Source organism: Rhinoderma darwinii, chromosome 5 (genome assembly GCF_050947455.1).
Source record: "Rhinoderma darwinii isolate aRhiDar2 chromosome 5, aRhiDar2.hap1, whole genome shotgun sequence".
NCBI classification, from domain to species: domain Eukaryota; kingdom Metazoa; phylum Chordata; class Amphibia; order Anura; family Rhinodermatidae; genus Rhinoderma; species Rhinoderma darwinii.
Window position 1 is genome coordinate 137,193,515 of NC_134691.1, and position 17,967 is coordinate 137,211,481.

General features: G+C 41.5%; 2 protein-coding genes across 7 annotated transcripts in view; one reads left to right on the top strand and one right to left on the bottom strand.

The window, feature by feature from the left end:
- CARMIL1 (capping protein regulator and myosin 1 linker 1) overlaps positions 1–17,967 on the bottom strand; it is a 489,111-nt gene that overhangs the window by 464,654 nt on the left and 6,490 nt on the right. The window lies entirely within an intron of this gene.
- RIPOR2 (RHO family interacting cell polarization regulator 2) overlaps positions 1–17,967 on the top strand; it is a 157,394-nt gene that overhangs the window by 20,131 nt on the left and 119,296 nt on the right. The window lies entirely within an intron of this gene.

Sequence of the window (17,967 nt, forward strand, 5' to 3'; positions counted from 1 at the left end):
CCTGTCTGTGATTTTCACGCACCCATTGACTTCAATGGGTACGTGATGCGCAAAAAACGCACAAGAATAGGACATGTAGTGAGTTTCACGCCGCGGACACACGCTGGGTGAAACAATGTCTGAATGGCCCCATTGCATTGCATAGCTCCGTGTGACGTCCGTTGTTTTAATGCGCATAACACGGACGTGAAATACGCTCGTGTGAATAAGGCCTCATTCTCCGTCTTCTCTGAGCTAGCGGGTGGAGCCTAACTGTGCTATGAAAAAAGACATTACAGCAAAGAGGAGAATCCTGCGCATCTATCTATCTATCTATCTATCTATCTATCTATCTATCTATCTATCTATCTATCTATCTATCTATCTATCTATCTAATCTATCCTTAGAAACTGCAGCAGCATGGAGGATATTACAAGGCAGTGTAGCTGTGAAACCAGCACTGGGATGAGATATAACACTTCTATGTCTCTCGAACGTTCTCTCACTCTACTCTTACTCCCGCTCCATAGATTTCTATGGCCTGCTGTAATCTGTAACTCTTTAGGGGACAGAAAAATCTGTAAATTCAGAGTAGGAAGGGAAAGGAAAGGAGTCTGATAACTGTAGAATGAGGTATTTTCTGTAATAAGATATATTTATAAAGTTTCTAATATTTGCTTGTACTACCAAGCGCTGTACTCGGCAGCTTCTGTCATTCCCATAGGCTTTAAATGGAGTGGCAGCGGACAGGCTCAAATGCTGCTCCATTCATTGTCCTCCTCACTGCAGTCGAGCAGTGGCGGGGCCCCCAGCAATCAGACCATTATGACCTATGGATTAGTGATAATTGTTGATTCTGGGAATACCCACTTTTTGCATTATCATTGCTCCTATGCGTTAATGTGAATCGATAACTCTACAACTCTTTTACTCTTTTCACTCGCCAAGGTTTCCCTCTCCCCTCCCTCTCTTTCTATATGCACTGTCGCTCCAGGTCTTGGATCTATGCTTGCGCATGGACCCCACCAATGTAGGCGCCTGTAAAGGTACATTCAAGGAATGCATTGTTCTACATGCAGATTACGTGATTCTTTATTTGCCAAACTTTGGTACCTCCCTAGATCATGCACTTGTCATTATTAAATGATTTTTGAGTTCTCGGGCCTCAAAATAAATTAGTCCAAATATTTCCTGGCAAGATAGAACAGGCTTCCCTATCCCTACAATGGTGTATCTCCCTTAACCCCTTAACGCTCCAGGACATACTATTATGTCATGGTAAGTGCATCGTTCGCGCTCCAGGACATAATAGTATGTCATGCATTAAACAGAGCGCTGCGCGCGCCGCGCGCGTTCACGAGCTGTGACAGCCGCTGTTTCCGACAGCAGGCTATCACAGCTCAATGTGCCGGGACCTATCTAAATGGTCCCGCCTTCACGATCGCAGCTATTGGTTAGTTGCTGACCAACTGTCCAATAGCGGCGATCTGTGTCTAAACTTCCTCTCCCTGACATCACATCCGCCCTGAACGTCTCTGTTGGAGTTCGTGAGGCGTTCGGAGCGGTTGTGTGCAGGAAGAGAGAGAGAAAAAGTTATAAAAAAGTTAAAAAACACACTTTTTTCAGCTACCCACTACCCACTTCATCCACTACCCTCTCCTGTTACCTTCCTTTTTGTGGTCCTTCCACATTTTTGGTCAGTGATCTCGTATCACTGACCACTTGTTAGTCTTCAGGGACACATTTTTGGTCCCTGGGGAATATTTTTTTTCTTTTTTTCTTTATAAAATATACAAAACTCAAAAAAAAAAATAAAAGTAAAAAAAAAAAAAAAGTTTAGACACTTTAGACAATTTAACTGGTTAGTTTAGGATTAGGGTTAGTTAGTGTCAGGGAACAGTCAAAAAGCGTAGTTAGGTGTAGCGTCAGGGACTTCAGGGTCAGGAATCCGTCACCGTAGCTAGGTTTAGCGTTAGGGATCCATCACCGTAGTTAGGTTTAGCGTCAGGGAAGTTCACATAAAATCAAGTTAGGTTTAGCGTCAGGCTCCAGTCACCGTAGTTAGGTTTAGCGTCAGGAAAGCTCGGAATTATCTAGATAGGTTTAGTGTCAGGGAATCGTCGCCACAGTTAGGTTTAGCGTTAGGGAAGTTCACATAAAATCTAGTTAGGTTTAGTGTTAGGAACCCTCGCCCTAGTTAGTTTTAGTGTCAGGGAAGCCCACTTGTTCTCTAAAAACAAAACAAAATAAAACACGCTTTTGTGCTAGTTTAGGTAGCAGCCTATTGCTCCCAGTTGGGATTTTTTTTTTTTGCTTGCTGTATACTAAGCACAACAAACATGTCCCAAAGGACATTTAGTGCCGAAGAGGCATATTCATTTCTTGCCTCCGACACAGACTCGTCGGATGGTGAGACTCTATTTTATTTGTCGACCTCCTCATCCAGTGATGAAGAGGAGGGACCCCCTAGGAGACGCCCCAGGACCACCACCGCCACCGCCGAAACCCCCTCGACAAGTGGCCGTACAACAATTGATACCCCTGAGCGAAGTGACACCATTTGGTCGCCCACACCAGACCACTATGAACCCCAAATCCCTGAGTACACGGGCAGCCCAGGGATCAAATTTAACACGGCAGGGCTCAGTGAGATGGACTTTTTCAAGTTCTTTTTTACTGATGATTTTCTAGATCTTATGGTGTCCCAGACAAATTTATATGCCCAACAATATATCACCAAGAACCCAAACTCATTTTATGCCCAATCCCAGAGGTGGACTCCTGTAGACGCAGCAGAGTTGGGCAAGTTCTGGGGACTTCACTTGAATATGGGGCTTCTGAAAAAGCCGTCCATTAGGACCTACTGGAGCACGGACATCCTATACCACACCCCGATGTACCGTATGGCCATGTCCAGGATGCGTTATGAGGCAATACTTCGCTTCCTACATTATACTGATAATGAGCAGTGCCCACCCCGAGATGACCCCAGTTTTGACCGTTTGTATAAACTGAGACCCCTATTAGACCATTTCAGTGCCCGGTTTGCCCAAGCATACACCCCCGAGAAGTGTATTTCTATAGATGAGTCCCTGGTACATTTTAAAGGGAGGCTTCAATTCCGCCAGTACCTGCCGAGTAAGAGGGCAAGGTATGGCGTGAAGATGTGTAAGCTGTGCGAGAGTGCATCAGGGTATACCTACAAATTCAGGATATATGAAGGGAAGGACAGCAGTATTCAGCCCCCAGAATGCCCCCCCTTACTGGGAATTAATGCAAAAATTGTGTGGGATTTGGTGCACCCACTGCTGGACCAGGGTTACCACCTCTACCTGGATAATTTTTATACCAGCATCCCACTCTTCAAGTGCCTCGCTTCCAGAAGTATTGTGGCATGCGGCACTGCTAGAAAAAACCTGAGAGGCCTCCCTAAGACACTGCTTGGGCAAACACTCAAAAGGGGTGAGAGCAGGGCACATTCTAGCAGCAACATATTGTGTGTCAAGTACAAGGACAAGAGAGATGTCCTTGTATTGACAACAATACATGGCCACACCAGTACCCATGTACCTGTACGAGGTACCAGTACAGAGACCCCCAAACCAGACTGCATCCTGGACTACAATAGGTACATGGGAGGGGTGGACTTGTCAGATCAAGTCCTGAAGCCCTACAGCGCCATGCGCAAATCGCGGGTGTGGTATAAGAAGGTGGCCGTGCACATCATACAGATGGCATTGTACAATGCGTACGTGCTACATCGATGTGCAGGCCAGAGGGGAACTTTCCTGGAATTTCAAGAGGTGGTTATCAAGAAACTAATCTTTAGGGACCAGGAAGAGGGGGCACCCAGTACTTCTGGAAGCGAGGTCACACGCATCGTACCAGGGCAACACTTTCCAGGAGAAGTTCCCCAAACTGGTGGGAAGGGAAAGACTCAAAAGAGGTGCAGAGTCTGCTATAAGAGGGGGATAAGGAAAGTCACAATATATCAATGTGACACGTGTCCTGAAAAACCAGGGCTCTGTATGAAAGATTGCTTTAAAATTTACCATACATCCCTTGATTTTTAATTTACCCTGATGCACTCCGCACAGCTTATCCCCCTCATCTTTCCCTTTTGAGCCATGCCGTTTGCCCAGGCAGCAGATAACAGCCACATGTAGGGTATTGCCGTACCCAGGAGAACCCACATTACAATCGATGGGGTGTTTGTCTCCGGTGGCACATGCTGGGCACCATATATCGGACACTGAAATGGCATATATATATATAAAATTGCAAATCTCACACTGCACCATCTGCTGCGCATTATCTTTTACACAGTACCTGTGGGGTCAAAATGCTCACTACACCTCTAGATGAATGTCTTAAGGGGTGTAGTTTTTAAAATGGGGTCACTTCTCGGGGGTTTCAACTGTACTGGTACCTCAGGGGCTTCTGCATACATGACTTAGCACCAGAAAAGCTCCAGTAGGCCAAATGGTGGTCCTTCCCTTCTAAGTCCTGCCGTGTGCCCAGGCAGCTGATAACAGCCACATGTAGGGTATTGCCGTACCCAGGAGAACCCACATTACAATTTAAGGGGTGTATATCTCCGGTGGCGCATGCTGGGCACAATATATTGGACACTGAAATGGCATATATATATATAAAATTGCAAATCTCACACTGCACCATCTGCTGCGCATTATCTTATACACAGTACCTGTGGGGTCAAAATGCTCACTACACCTCTAGATGAATGTCTTAAGGGGTGTAGTTTTTAAAATGGGGTCACTTCTCGGGGGTTTCAACTGTACTGGTACCTCAGGGGCTTCTGCATACATGACTTAGCACCAGAAAAGCTCCAGTAGGCCAAATGGTGGTCTTTTCCTTCTGAGCCCTCCCATGGGCCCAAACGGCAGTTTATCACCACAAATGGGGTATTGGCACACTCAGGACAAATTGGGCAACAAAATGGGGTATGTTGTTCCCTGTGAAAATAAGAAATTTTGATAAAAAATGACATCTTTTTTGAAAAAATATCATTTTTTTCATTTCACAGCCCAATTCAAATAGGTGCTGTGAAAAAACTGTGCGGTCAAAATGATAACAAAAACCATAAATGAATTCCTTGAAGGGTGTAGTTTCCAAAATGGGGTCACTTCTGGTGGGTTTCCATTGCTTTGATACCTCAACACCTCTTCAAACCTGGCATGCTGCCTAAAATATATTCTAATAAAAAAGAGGCCTCAAAATGCACTAGGTGCTTCTTTGCTTCTGGGGCTTGTGTTTTAGTCTACGAGAACACTAGAGCCACATGTGGGACATTTCTAAAAACTGCAGAATCTGGACAATACAGATTTAGTAGTATTTCTCTGGTAAAACCTTCTCTGTTACAGAAAAAAATGAATAAAATTGAAATTCAGCAGAAAAAATGAAATTTGCAAATTTCCCCTCCACTTTGCTTTAATTCCTGTGAAATGCCTGAAGGGTTAAAAAACTTTCTATATGCTGTTTTGAATACTTTGAGGGGTCTAGTTTTTAAAATGGGGTGTTTTATGGGGGTTTCTAATACATAGGCCCCTCAAATCCACTTCAGAACTGAACTGGTACCTTAAAAATAAGGCTTTTGAAATTTTCTTAAAAATATGAGAAATTGCTGTTTATGTTCTAAGCCTTGTAACGTCCAAGAAAAATAAACTAATGTTCAAAAAACGATGCCAATCTAAAGTAGACATATGGGAAATGTGAACTAGTAACTATTTTGGGTGGTATTACCGTCTGTTTTTCAAGCAGATGCATTTAAATTCTGAAAAATGCTATTTTTTGTAAATTTTCTCTAAATTTTGCAATTTTTCACAAATAAAGACTGAATTTATCGACCAAATTTTACCACGAACATGAAGCCCAAAGTGTCACAAGAAAACGATCTCAGAATCGCTTGGATAGGTTTAAGCATTCCGACGTTATTACCACATAAAGTGAAATATGTCAGATTTGAAAAATGGGCTCTGAGCCTTAAGGCCCAAACTAGGCTGCGTCCTTAAGGGGTTAAAGAGGCTCTGTCACCAGATTATAAGTGCCCTATCTCCTACATAATGTGATCGGCGCTGTAATGTAGATAACCGCAGTGGTTTTTAATTTAAAAAAACGATCATTTTTGAGCAAGTTATGAGCAATTTTAGATTTATGCTAATTAGTTTCTTAATAGACAACTGGGCGTGTTTTTAACTTTTTACCTACTGGGCGTTGTACAGAGAAGTGTATGACACTGACCAATCGGCTTCATACACATCTCATTGTTCCAGCCCATTGTTACAGCGTGATTGTGCAGTGAAAGAAGCTGGGCTGGAACAATGAGAAGTGTATGATGCTGATTGGTCACTGATTGGTCAGCGTCATACACTTCCCTTCACAACGCCCAGTTGGTAAAAGTAAAAACACGCCCAGTTGTCTATTAAGAAACTAATTAGCATAAATCTAAAATTGCTCATAACTTGCTCAAAAATGAGTTTTTCAAAATAAAAACCACTGCTGTTCTCTACATTACAGCGCCGATCACATTATGTAGGAGATAGGGCACTTATAATCTGGTGACAGAGCCTCTTTAAATACCTTGATGTGGCGATCAGTAGTCATATTCCAGATTTCTATCCAGCTATTATACAAACACTTAACTAGTATGTTTGGGCTAAAAGCCTCCTCCAGGGCTAGGATTTCCCCTTTCAGTATGACGGTATGGGATTACAGTGGCAAAGTGGTTCCAAATCTACTACTTAATTATTTAGCAGCCAAGTTAGGTCACAGATATATTGCCATCCCATAAATATCTAGTCCCCGATAAGCTTTATTTGGTAAGCGGAGTGTCCACGCTACCCGGCAAACACAATTATCTGTTACTTCAAGTTAGGCTTCGTTCACATCTGTGCTAGGGTCCCTAACTGACACAAACGGAAACCAAAGATTTTCGTTTCCATCACCATTTATTTCAACGGTGACTGATCCGGTGCCAATGGTTTCAGTTTGTCTCAGTTGTGCAAGGGTTCCGTCATTTTGATGGAATCAGTTGCGTAGTCCTCGGGACTACGCAGGCTACCACAGCTCAGTGTGCAGGGATAGGTCGCTGTGGTCCCTGCTGATTAACCCCTTAGAAGCCGCGTTCAATAGCGATTGCGGCTTCTTAGGGGTTAAAACACCACCGACGTCCCGCGACATGATGCTATGGCAACTGGAGGCCTAACAATGGCCTCTGGCTATGCCATCTATGGAAACCTAGTGGGTCCTGACAAAGTCAGGATCCGCTATGCTTGCTGTCAGTGAGTAGCTGACCGCTCTAATACACTGCACTACACATGTAGTGCAGTGTATTAGAATTGCGATCAGGGCTTCCTGTCTTCAAGTCCCCTAGTGGGACAAAATAAAAAAGTTGTATAAAAAAATAAGTTTAACCCCTTAGTGTCTAAGCCTGTTTTGGCCTTCAGGACCAGCCCCATTTTTGCAAATCTGACATGTGTCACTTTATGTGGTAATAACTCCAGAATGCTTTTACCTATCCAAGCGATTCTGGGATTGTTTTCTCGTGACATGTTGTACTTTATGATACTGAAAAAATTTTGTCGTTAAATTCAATATTTATTTGTAAGAAACGCCAAGATTTAGAGAAAATTAGCAAAAATTTGCATTTTTATAAATTTTAATGTATTTACTTGTAAAACAGATAGTAATACCACACAAAATACATACTAGTTTATATTTCCCATATGTCTACTTTATGTTTGCGTCATTTTTTTGAACATTCTTTTATTTTTCTAGGACGTTACAAGGCTTAGAACTTTAGCAGCAATTTCTCATATTTTCAAGAAAATTTCAAAAGGCGATTTTTACAAGGGCCAGTTCAGTTCTGAAATGGCTTTGAGGGCCTTATATATTAGAAAGTCCCCATAAATCACCCCATTTTGAAAACTGCACCCATCAAAGTATTCAAAACAGCATTCACAAAGTATTTTAGCCCTTTAGGCGTTTCACAGGAATTAAAGCAAAGTAGAGGTGAAATTGACAAATTTCATTTTTTTTCTTCAAAAATTCATTTGTAATAAATTTTTTCTATACCACAGAAGGTTTTACCCAAGAAATGCAACTCAATATTTATTGCCCAGATTCTGCAGTTTTTAGAAATACCCCACATGTGGCCCTAGCGCGGTCATGGACTGAAACACAGGCCTCAGAAGCAAAGGAGCACCTAGTGGATTTTGGGCCTCTATTTTATTAGAATATATTTTAGGCACCATGTCAGGTTTGAAGAGGTCTTGTGCTGCCAAAACAGTGGAAACACCCCAAAAGTGACCCCATTTTGGAAACTATACCCCTCAAGGAATTTATCTAAGGGTATAGTTAGCATTTTGAACCCACAGTTTTTTTGCTAAATTTATTTGAATTAGTATGTGAAGGTGAAAATCTACTTTTTTTGCGAAAAAATTAGGAAATTTTAAATTTTTACAAGGAATAAAGTAGAAAAAACACCCCAACATATGTAAAGCAATGTCTTCCGATTATAGCAATACCCCATATGTGGTAATAAATTGCTGTTTGGACCCACAGCAGGCCTCAGAAGAGAAGGAGCACCATTTGGATTTTGGATTTCTGATTTTGCTGGAATAGTTTTCAGTGCCGTGTCGCGTTTGCAATGCACTGGAGGGATGAAAACAGTGGAAACCCCCCAATAGTGACCCCATTTTGGAAACTATACCCCTCAAGGAATTTATCTATGGGTATAGTTAGCGTTTTGAACCCACAGTTTTTTTGCTAAATTTATTTGAATTAGTATGTGAAGATGAAAATCTACTTTTTTTCTGAAAAAAGGTAGCCATTTTTAATTTTTACAAGGAATAAAGGAGAAAAAGCGCCCCAACATTTGTAAAACAATTTCTCCTTAATACGTAAATACCCCATATGTGGTAATAAACTACTGTTTGGACCCACACCGGGGCTTAGAAGGGAAGGAGCGCTATTTGGCTTTTGGAGCTCAAATTTAGCTGGAATGTTGTTGGGTGTCATGTCGAATTTGCAAAGCCCCTGAGAGACCGAAACAGTGGAAGCCCCCCAAAAGTAACCCCATTTGGGAAACTACACCACTTAAGGTATCTAGGGGTATAGTGAGCATTTAGGCCCCACACGTCTTTTGCAGAAATTATTAGAATTAGGCCGTGAAAATTAATATCAACATTATTTCCACTAAAATGTTGAATTTTTTCAATTTCACAAAGGATAAACGAGAAAATGCACCCCAACGTTTGTAAAGCAATTTCTCCCGAGTACGGCAATACCCCACATGTGGTCATAAATGTTTTTTCATTAGAAAGTAATTAACCCTTTACGAACTGATTGTTTTGCTTTTTTGTTTTTCCTCCCCGCTTTCCAAGAGCCACTACTTTTTTTATTTTTCTGTCAATAGAGCGGTGTGGGGGCTTATTTTTTGCGGGACGAGTTGTCGTTCTTATTGGTACCATTTTTTGGTACGATGCCATATCGGTGGACATAAATGGCTGTTTGGGCACGCTGTAGGGCTCAGAAGGGAGGGACGCCATTTGGCTTTTGGAGCGCATATTTTGCTTGGTAGTAGCTCTGGCATTTTGCTGGTATTTCAGTTTATAATGTTGGGGCACATGTAGGCTGGGCAGAGTACATCAGGGGCATAATAAGAGGGTATAATAATGGGGTAAATAAATAATAATCCACAGATATGTGGCCGGTGTCGCACTGATAAATGGTGCCCGATGTTATCCACTTTTGGAACACTACACATTTTGCATCGCCATAATCTGGGAGCCGGAACTTTTTTAATTTTTTCACCACCGGAGCCGTGTGAGGGCTTATTTGTTGCGGGACAATCTGTAATTTTCATTGGTACCATTTTGGGGTATATGCGATTTTGTTGATCACTTTTTATTCAATTTTTCGGCAAGCCAGGTGACCAAAAACCATCAATTCTGACAATGATTTTTATTTATTTTTGACGGCGTTTACCCTGGGCTATAAATGACTATTATACTTTATTCTGCGGGTCGGTACGATTACGGCGATACCATTTGTATATACGTTTTTTTATGTTTTGCAGCGTTTGAGCAATAAAATAACTTATTTAGAAAATAATGTATTTTCTGTGTCACCGTATTCTGAGAGCCATAACTTTTTTTATTTTTCAGTCAAAAAAGCTGTGTAAGGGCTTGTTTTTTGCGGGACGGGTTGTAGTTTGTATGGGTACTGTTTTGGCGTACATGCGACTTTTTGATCACTTTTTATTACATATTTTGTGAGGGGTGGTGACCAAAAAATAGTGATTATGGCATTGTTTTTCGTTTATTTTTTTTGCGGCGTTCACTGTGCGGGAAAAATAATTTTATAGTTTTATAGTTGGGGTCGTTACGAACGCGGTGATACCAAATATGTGTACTTTTTTTTACGTGTTCATTTTTTTTCCTATAATGAAAGACTTATTATAGGAAAAAAAGCAGTTCTTGTTTATGTCACTTATAACTTTTATTTTTACACTTTTTTTAAAACATTTTTATTCTTTTTTTTACTTTTTTCACTTGTCCCACTAGGGGACACTTAGACTTGCAGCTCTGATCGCTGCTGGAATACATTACACTACACACGTAGTGTAATGCATTTCAACTGTCATTGTGATGTGACAGTCACACTGACAGGAAGCCTACGACGACCACCCTCGGGGTGGTCCTCATAGGCTTCTGTACATGGCAACCCGGAAGCCATTGTCTGGCGTCCGGTTGCAATGGGTACCATCGCCAGCCCCCGTGATTTCACATGGGGGCTGCCGATCGGCGCTAAAGACCTTAATTGTGGCGTTCAAAATCGAGCGCCGCAATTAAGGGGTTAACTGCCGATATCAGCGGCGACAGGCCGCTGATCGGCAACGGGGAGAGCAGGGCTGACACCCTGCACAGTTAACCGCCGCTGCGGTGTAGCGCCGCGCGGCGGTTAACTGTCAAAGCACTGACGTAACTGTACGTCAAGGTGCGCAAACTTACTACTCACCATGACGTACAGTTACGTCATGGTGCGTTAAGGGGTTAAAAGTAAAAATCCCCCTTTTTCCCTTATCAGTCATTTTTATTATTAAAAAAAATGATAAAGAAACTATACACAATTGGGATCGCCGTGACCGTAACGGCCTAAACTGCAAAGGTATTTAGTTATCTATCCAATTTAATAAAAAGTGATCAAAAAGTCGAATGTACCCAAAAATGGTATTGATCGAAACTACAGTTCGTTACGCAAAAAACAAGTCCTCGCATGGCTTTTCTGATGAAAAAATAAAAAAAGTTATGGCTCTTCGAATACACAAAAAGTTAATGATTTTTTATTAATAGTATTTTATTGTGCAAAAAAAAAAAGGTCTAAACATATGGTATTGCCGTAATCCTATCGACCCGCAGAATAAAGTGAATGTCATTTATAGCGCACGGTGAACGCTGTAAACAAAAAACAATAGTAGAATTGTTGTTTTTTAGTCACCACGCCTCTTCAAAAATACAATAAAAGCTGATCTAAAAGTCGCAGCACCCCATGCTACTACAATCAATTCCTCAAAGGGCCTAGTTTCCAAAATGGGGTAACTTTTAAGAGGTTTCCCCTGTACTGGTACGTCAGAAGCTCTTCAAATGCGACATGGCGCCCAGAAGCCGATCCAGCAAAATCTACATGCCAAATAGTGCTCCTGCCTTTCTGAGCCCTGCAGTTTATGACCACATATAGGGTATTGCCGTAATCGGGAGGAATTGCTTTTCAAATGTTGGGGTGCTTTTTTCGCCTTTTACAAATTTCTACCTTTTATCGGAAAGATATGTGAATTTCTATTGCACAGCCTAGATCCACAAAATGCAGCAAAAAAACTCTGGGGTCTAAATGCTCACTATACCCCTCGATACGTTCCTTGAGGGGTATAGTTTGCAAATGTGGTCACTTTTGGGGGGTTTCCACTATTTTGGCACCACAAAACCTCTTAAAACTGGACATGGCGCCTAAAATATATTCTAATAAAAAGGAGGCCTCAAAATCCTCTAGGTGCTCCTTTGCTTCTGAGTCTGGTACTTCAGTCAATTAGCACACTAGGGCCACGTGGGATATTTCTAAAACTGCAGAATCTGAGCAATAAATACTAGGGTATGTTCACACGAGGTCATTACGTCTGTAATTGACGGACGTATTTCGGCCGCAAGTACTGGACCGAACACAGTGCAGGGAGCCGGGCTCCTAGCGTCATACTTCTGTACGACGCTAGGAGTCCCTGCCTCGCTGCCGGACAACTGTCTCGTACTGAAAACATGATTACAGTACGGGACAGTTGTCCGGCAGGGACTCCTAGCGTCGTACATAACTCTGACGCTAGGAGCCCGGCTCCCTGCACTGTGTTCGGTCCGGTACTTGCGGCTGAAATACGTCCGTCCAATTACGGACGTAATGACCTCGTGTGCACATACCCTCAAGTTGCGTTTCTCAGGTAAAACCTTATGTTTTACAGAAACAAATTGAATAAAAATAATTTTCTGTCCAAAAAAAATTAATTTTTGGTAAATTTCACCTCTACTTTTGTTTTAAAGAGTCTGTCACGAGTTTATAAGTGCCCTATCTCTTACCTAATCTGATAGGCGCTGTAATGTAGATAACAGTGGTTTTTATTTTGAAAAACAATAGATCTATGCTAATTAGTTCTTAATGACCAACTGGGTGTTTTTTAACTTATTACCAAGTGGGCGTTGTAAAGAGAAGTAGTGTATGACGCTGACCAATCCGCGTCATACACTTCTCTTCATTCATACCCAGCTTGTTTCACTGCACAGTGTGATCTCTCCAAATCACACTGCGACGGGACATGCTCACACAAGTTCTTCATCTGAGCTATGAAAGACTGAACAGACCTCGCCCCCTGCCACTGCAGATTCGGATAAACGTTCTGGCACGGCTGGAGTCGAAGGGCCTGTGGAAGAAAGTCCTGTCAGAGCGTGATCTCGCGAAATCACGCTTGGCTGGAATAAAGAGCAGCGTATGACGCTGATTGGTTACTGATTGGTCAGCGTCATACACTTCTCTTTAAAATGCCCACTTGGTAAAAAGTTAAACGCCCAGTTGGTCATTAAGAACTAAATCTAAAATTGTTCATAACTTCCTCAAAAATGATCGTTTTTCAAAATAAAAATCACTGTTATCTACATTACAGCGCCTATCAGATTAGGTAGGAGATAGGGCACTTATAAACTGGTGACAGTCTCTTTAAATTCCTGTGAAACACCTGAAAGGTTAAGAAACTTTCTAAATGCTGTTTTGAATACTTTGAGTGGTCTAGTTTTTAAAATGCGGTGTTTTATGGGGGTTTTTAATATATAAGGTGCTTAAAACCACTTCAGAACTGAACTGGTACCTAAAAAAAAATATAAAAAATAAAAAAATCCTGCCCAGATTCCACAGGGAATTCTGTCCGAAAGGCCACACAAAATTGTGTGTTTGATTTGGTTCATATTTTTAGCTAGATTTGCTGCTGTAGATGAGAAGCGTTACAAGAGCGGATTTAAAAAAAAAAAAGCCATACTCTCCTACCTTAGTGCTCGCTTAGCGATGCGTGTCTGCTTCTCCAACTGGCTTCTGGGCAGCCGGCCTCCTGGGATGACCCTTTGTCTCATGTGACTGCTGCAGTTAATCACAGGCTGCTACAGTCACATGAAAATAATTAAGCGTCATCCCAGGAGGCTGGCTGCACAGAGACCTGCTGGGGGAGCCAAGGATGTGTTGCTACGGGAGTGCCAGGAGAGGTGAGTATATGGGAGAAGTGGAGGAGAAAAACTCAAATCTTCTCCCAGATGCTTGTTCTTTGGTGGTTATAAAATTAGTTCAAACTATATGATACCAAATCAATGGATTTTTATACATTAATGATTCCAGTTGGTTTTATTTGGTGTTTTAAAACTACAACGCGTTTTGAAACCGGACCGTTTTTTTCTCAATCTGGTAATTTAAATAGTAAACAGTTACCGCCAAAACAGTGCTGGACAGGTTATGGGTCAACACGTGATGATATAATTTACAGTGAAGCTATCAATGAGGTATACCCATCACGATTATTAGGTTGCCTAGTGATTTGAGCGTGGTGTGCTGCATGGGGTGTTGCTAGGATACGTCTTAAGGTAAACTACGGAAGCCTGCTCATTTCATAAAGGTAGCCGTGAATGCGTTATTTGAGAAGCTATTGGTCGAGCTGGTAAACAATCAGAGGCTGAGAGATCGCAATTCTTTGTCATCTGTCAGTTTATTCTTAAACTCAAAATGATAGGGAGGGACTGAAATATATGGACAATAATTACCTATTTGGTGACCCATTGAAAAAGAAATCTGTATCTGGATACGGAGAGCTGGATATTATGGAGGTGAACACTGCATTCAGTATTCTGATCACTTAACAAGTTGATTAGGAATTCTGTAAGTAGCAACCGGTCCATTTGTTAAAATGGGCAAATATCAGAGAGAAGAGAAAAAATAGGTAAGTGAATTGATGGATTGGGATGCGAGGGCAGGTGAGTATGCCATTTTATTTTATAGTGGAAAATGTGTAACTTGATTTTTGCTAGAAAATGGTGTTTTGCAATTTTTGCAGAGGATAGGCAGGGACTCTGCAGCCAAAATCCCAGTTTTGTTGTGGATTTTCACTTCTCCATTGAACCCAATGGCGAAAATCGCCAACAAATATGCAACCATTTCGCAGCATAAATTGACATGCTGCAGATTAAAAATTCTGCTTAACAGGTCAATTTCTGCATGGAAATTTTCTGCAGAGACTGAATGAGACCTTCCTAAATCTCGTCCGGTTTGCGGCTACTGTTATACTCTATAGTCTTTCCACTCGCAAATCCAGATGGAAAGTCTGCAGCAAATTACGCTACATATTAACATACCCTAAGCTTGTTTATTGTAGTGACTGTTTTATAAATATTTAACTAGTATTGGGAACTTGTCTGAAACACTCCACGTGCACATCTATGGAAAGCATCACAATGAAATGGTTTCATACTCTCATAAATAGTTGCTGGACAGCTGTAGTACTCTTGCAGCATTCCCGTCCTCACACACCGCTATGGAATCTCAAATCAATTAAGTGTCAGTTTTCATGACAACTGCTTTTCTAGGAACCACATCTTTTAAGTTCTGCAGACGTGGGATCTGATGCCACTTTTTGTTTTAGCGCTCCCTGCGCCTACTTCATTTGTCCCTGCTTGAAAACGCCACAGCAGATTGCACTTCAATGGAGTGAATAATTTATAGGTAGCTCTATCACAACAAGTGCACAATGGCAGCTTTTATGCCTGTCTAATTATGGAACAAACGAGGGGGCATTATCTGGCATTTTCCACTGAATTAGCAAAACAAGATACACAGGGAAAAAAAACCTAGGCCTCTCTATAGCAGACATGATCTCAGACTCAGTGTAATTTAAGGTATCCAAAGATCTAGGACGAGAGTGGACAGGATGTTTGTTTAACGCTATTGAGAGCTTTTCATGGGTTAAGAGACACATTAGTGGGCTGAGAGCTTGATGCCTTTACTGCCATATTGAAATCCAGACAACATGCCATAAAGTGACAATCCAATCCCCCTGAGTCAGTATATTCTTTATTCATTTGCAAAAGAAAAGGATAATGTAACCTACCTTACCATGCCGTGTGATGTAACTGCTCCAAGAATATGAGCTGTCACTGAAATGTCCATCATCCCACATGCAACACTGTGTCAAAAGTGGATTCTGCGCTTCATCTGGTATCTACTATTTCCCAATACATATTGCACTCCCCAAATTATTCTCTAATTGGCTAATAGACTTGGCTTTTTAATAACACTTTATTTGACATACACGAGATTAACAAGATAAAGCGTACCTAACCTTTCAGGTGATTTTTCAGAATAAGCTATCATGTGTGTACATGAGGATTAACTCGAATACTGACTATTATAGGACATGTATTCTGCATTATTTTATAGCAGTTTTCCCCTCTGCAGGCTCTCTCTCTCTAATTCTCAGTAGTCTCTGAGCTAGTGGGCACTGCTATCATGTCTGCCATGCATTGCATACATAGTGAAAAGATTCCTGCTCTCCTAAGTCTATCGTAAATAGAAATAGCAGGAGCATGTAGGACGTTATACAGCAGTAATGAGTAGTGTGTTCCTAATTAGGGTAAAATATAACGTTTAGGCCGGTTCCACACGTCGCGGTCAAAATGCGTGTTTTGAAGTGGTTGCGGCAAAAAAGCGCATTTTGACTGCGACGTGCGAACCTGGCCTTGCTAGAACCTGCAGCGGCATGTGTGTCTCTCTGCCGCTTTCTCACTTTGCATCCTCTTTCCTCCTTCCCTCTCCATAGACTTCTATGGTAAACTGTAACCTGATTTCTCAGTGAGCTGATAATCTGGAGATGGAAAAAGCAGTAAATGCAGAGTGAGTGAACAAATGAGAGGGGAGGGAAGATCCTGCTAATTAGAGACAGAGGCATTTTTCTCGATTTTAAGTTATATTACACAATTTTATATATTCGCTTATACTATTGATACATGCAAAGTTTGTTCAAAGTGCTGTGCATATTTAAGAATTCTGCAAAATACAAAATAGGGACGTGTCAAAAATATATTTAAAAGCGTTGTTGAGGATTAGAAAAAGGGTCTGCTCCACTCTTGTCCACGGGCTGTCTCTGGTATTTTAGCTCATCTCGATTTAGGTGAATAGGGTTGAGTTCTAATACCAGACACATCCCATACATCATTTAATGGCAGGGGGCCTGTGGGCCCTCCCGGCATAGGGTCCTTGGGTGTTTGCTACCACAATGATCTGTATTGCTGCGACACTGCTGGTCATTATTATAACATAAATCAGACTGTTGCAAACCTGGTTTTGACACTAGAGTTTTAGACTCTTGTGTTTAATTTTTTTCGGTTGTTTATGAACATCTTAGGTAAATAAGTTCTAATGATAAGGTAGCCTGTAATATTTCCTTTTTGGATCGTATCCCAACACTATCTTTTCACACATTACTAACACTGAAGGAGAGCGACGACACAGAGTGCGTTTTGACTGGGGTAGAAGCAGGGAGGATTCCAGGCCAGGAGGTGTATGTGCACTGCCTAGGCTGAATTATATAAAGAGGAGCAGGGGAGGGATTATCAGTTGTGGCGCCAAAGAGGAGAGCACTTTCCGCCCTTTTTTATTTTGTCATGTCTGCTTATTTGAAAAGGCAGAAAATCATAGTCCGTTGCACTAAAAAGGGCCGTGCATCATGATTGTTATTAAAATGCACATGTGATGTTTCCGGTGTGATAGAGTCCCCAGAAGCAGATTGATTGACTACAATTATGGTTCCCTTGGGCCAGGTTTGGATGGCTAATGGTAAGGAGATTTTATCCCGTGTAGTAAAGCAGGGACGTGGATGTAGACTGCCTTTAAAGGCTCTTTTCCCCATAAGTTAGACAGGCTGTTTTATATTGGTAGATCAGGGTGAAGAATGTTTTAAAATTTTGCTTATGTTATTAGTATGTCATTGTTATGTAATTATGATTTTATGGAGCTTATTCTGAAATAAATGCAGCTGCTATGGCCTTTCAGTCAGTTTTATTCATAAAGGAAGGGTGATGGTCAGTAGTTAGACGAGAGACCGTCTTCTATCCTTCAAAGTTATGGTATATGACATGAATTTTCCATCAGCTGGCACTTCTCTTTTATACATCAAGAACCTCTGCAGGCAGTGACATCATCATATAATGGGATCCTCTTCTAGATGCATTTATTATTTATGTTCATTTACTACTAAATACGCTATGACATTACTTCACCCTGAGGGCTGGTGACTGACCTCTTAAAACAATGAACAGCTGGGGCCTGTCTCTGACAACCATGACATTGGTCACTTATGGCCTGTATAATTGTATTGCACGTTTACTACATTAGTTCTA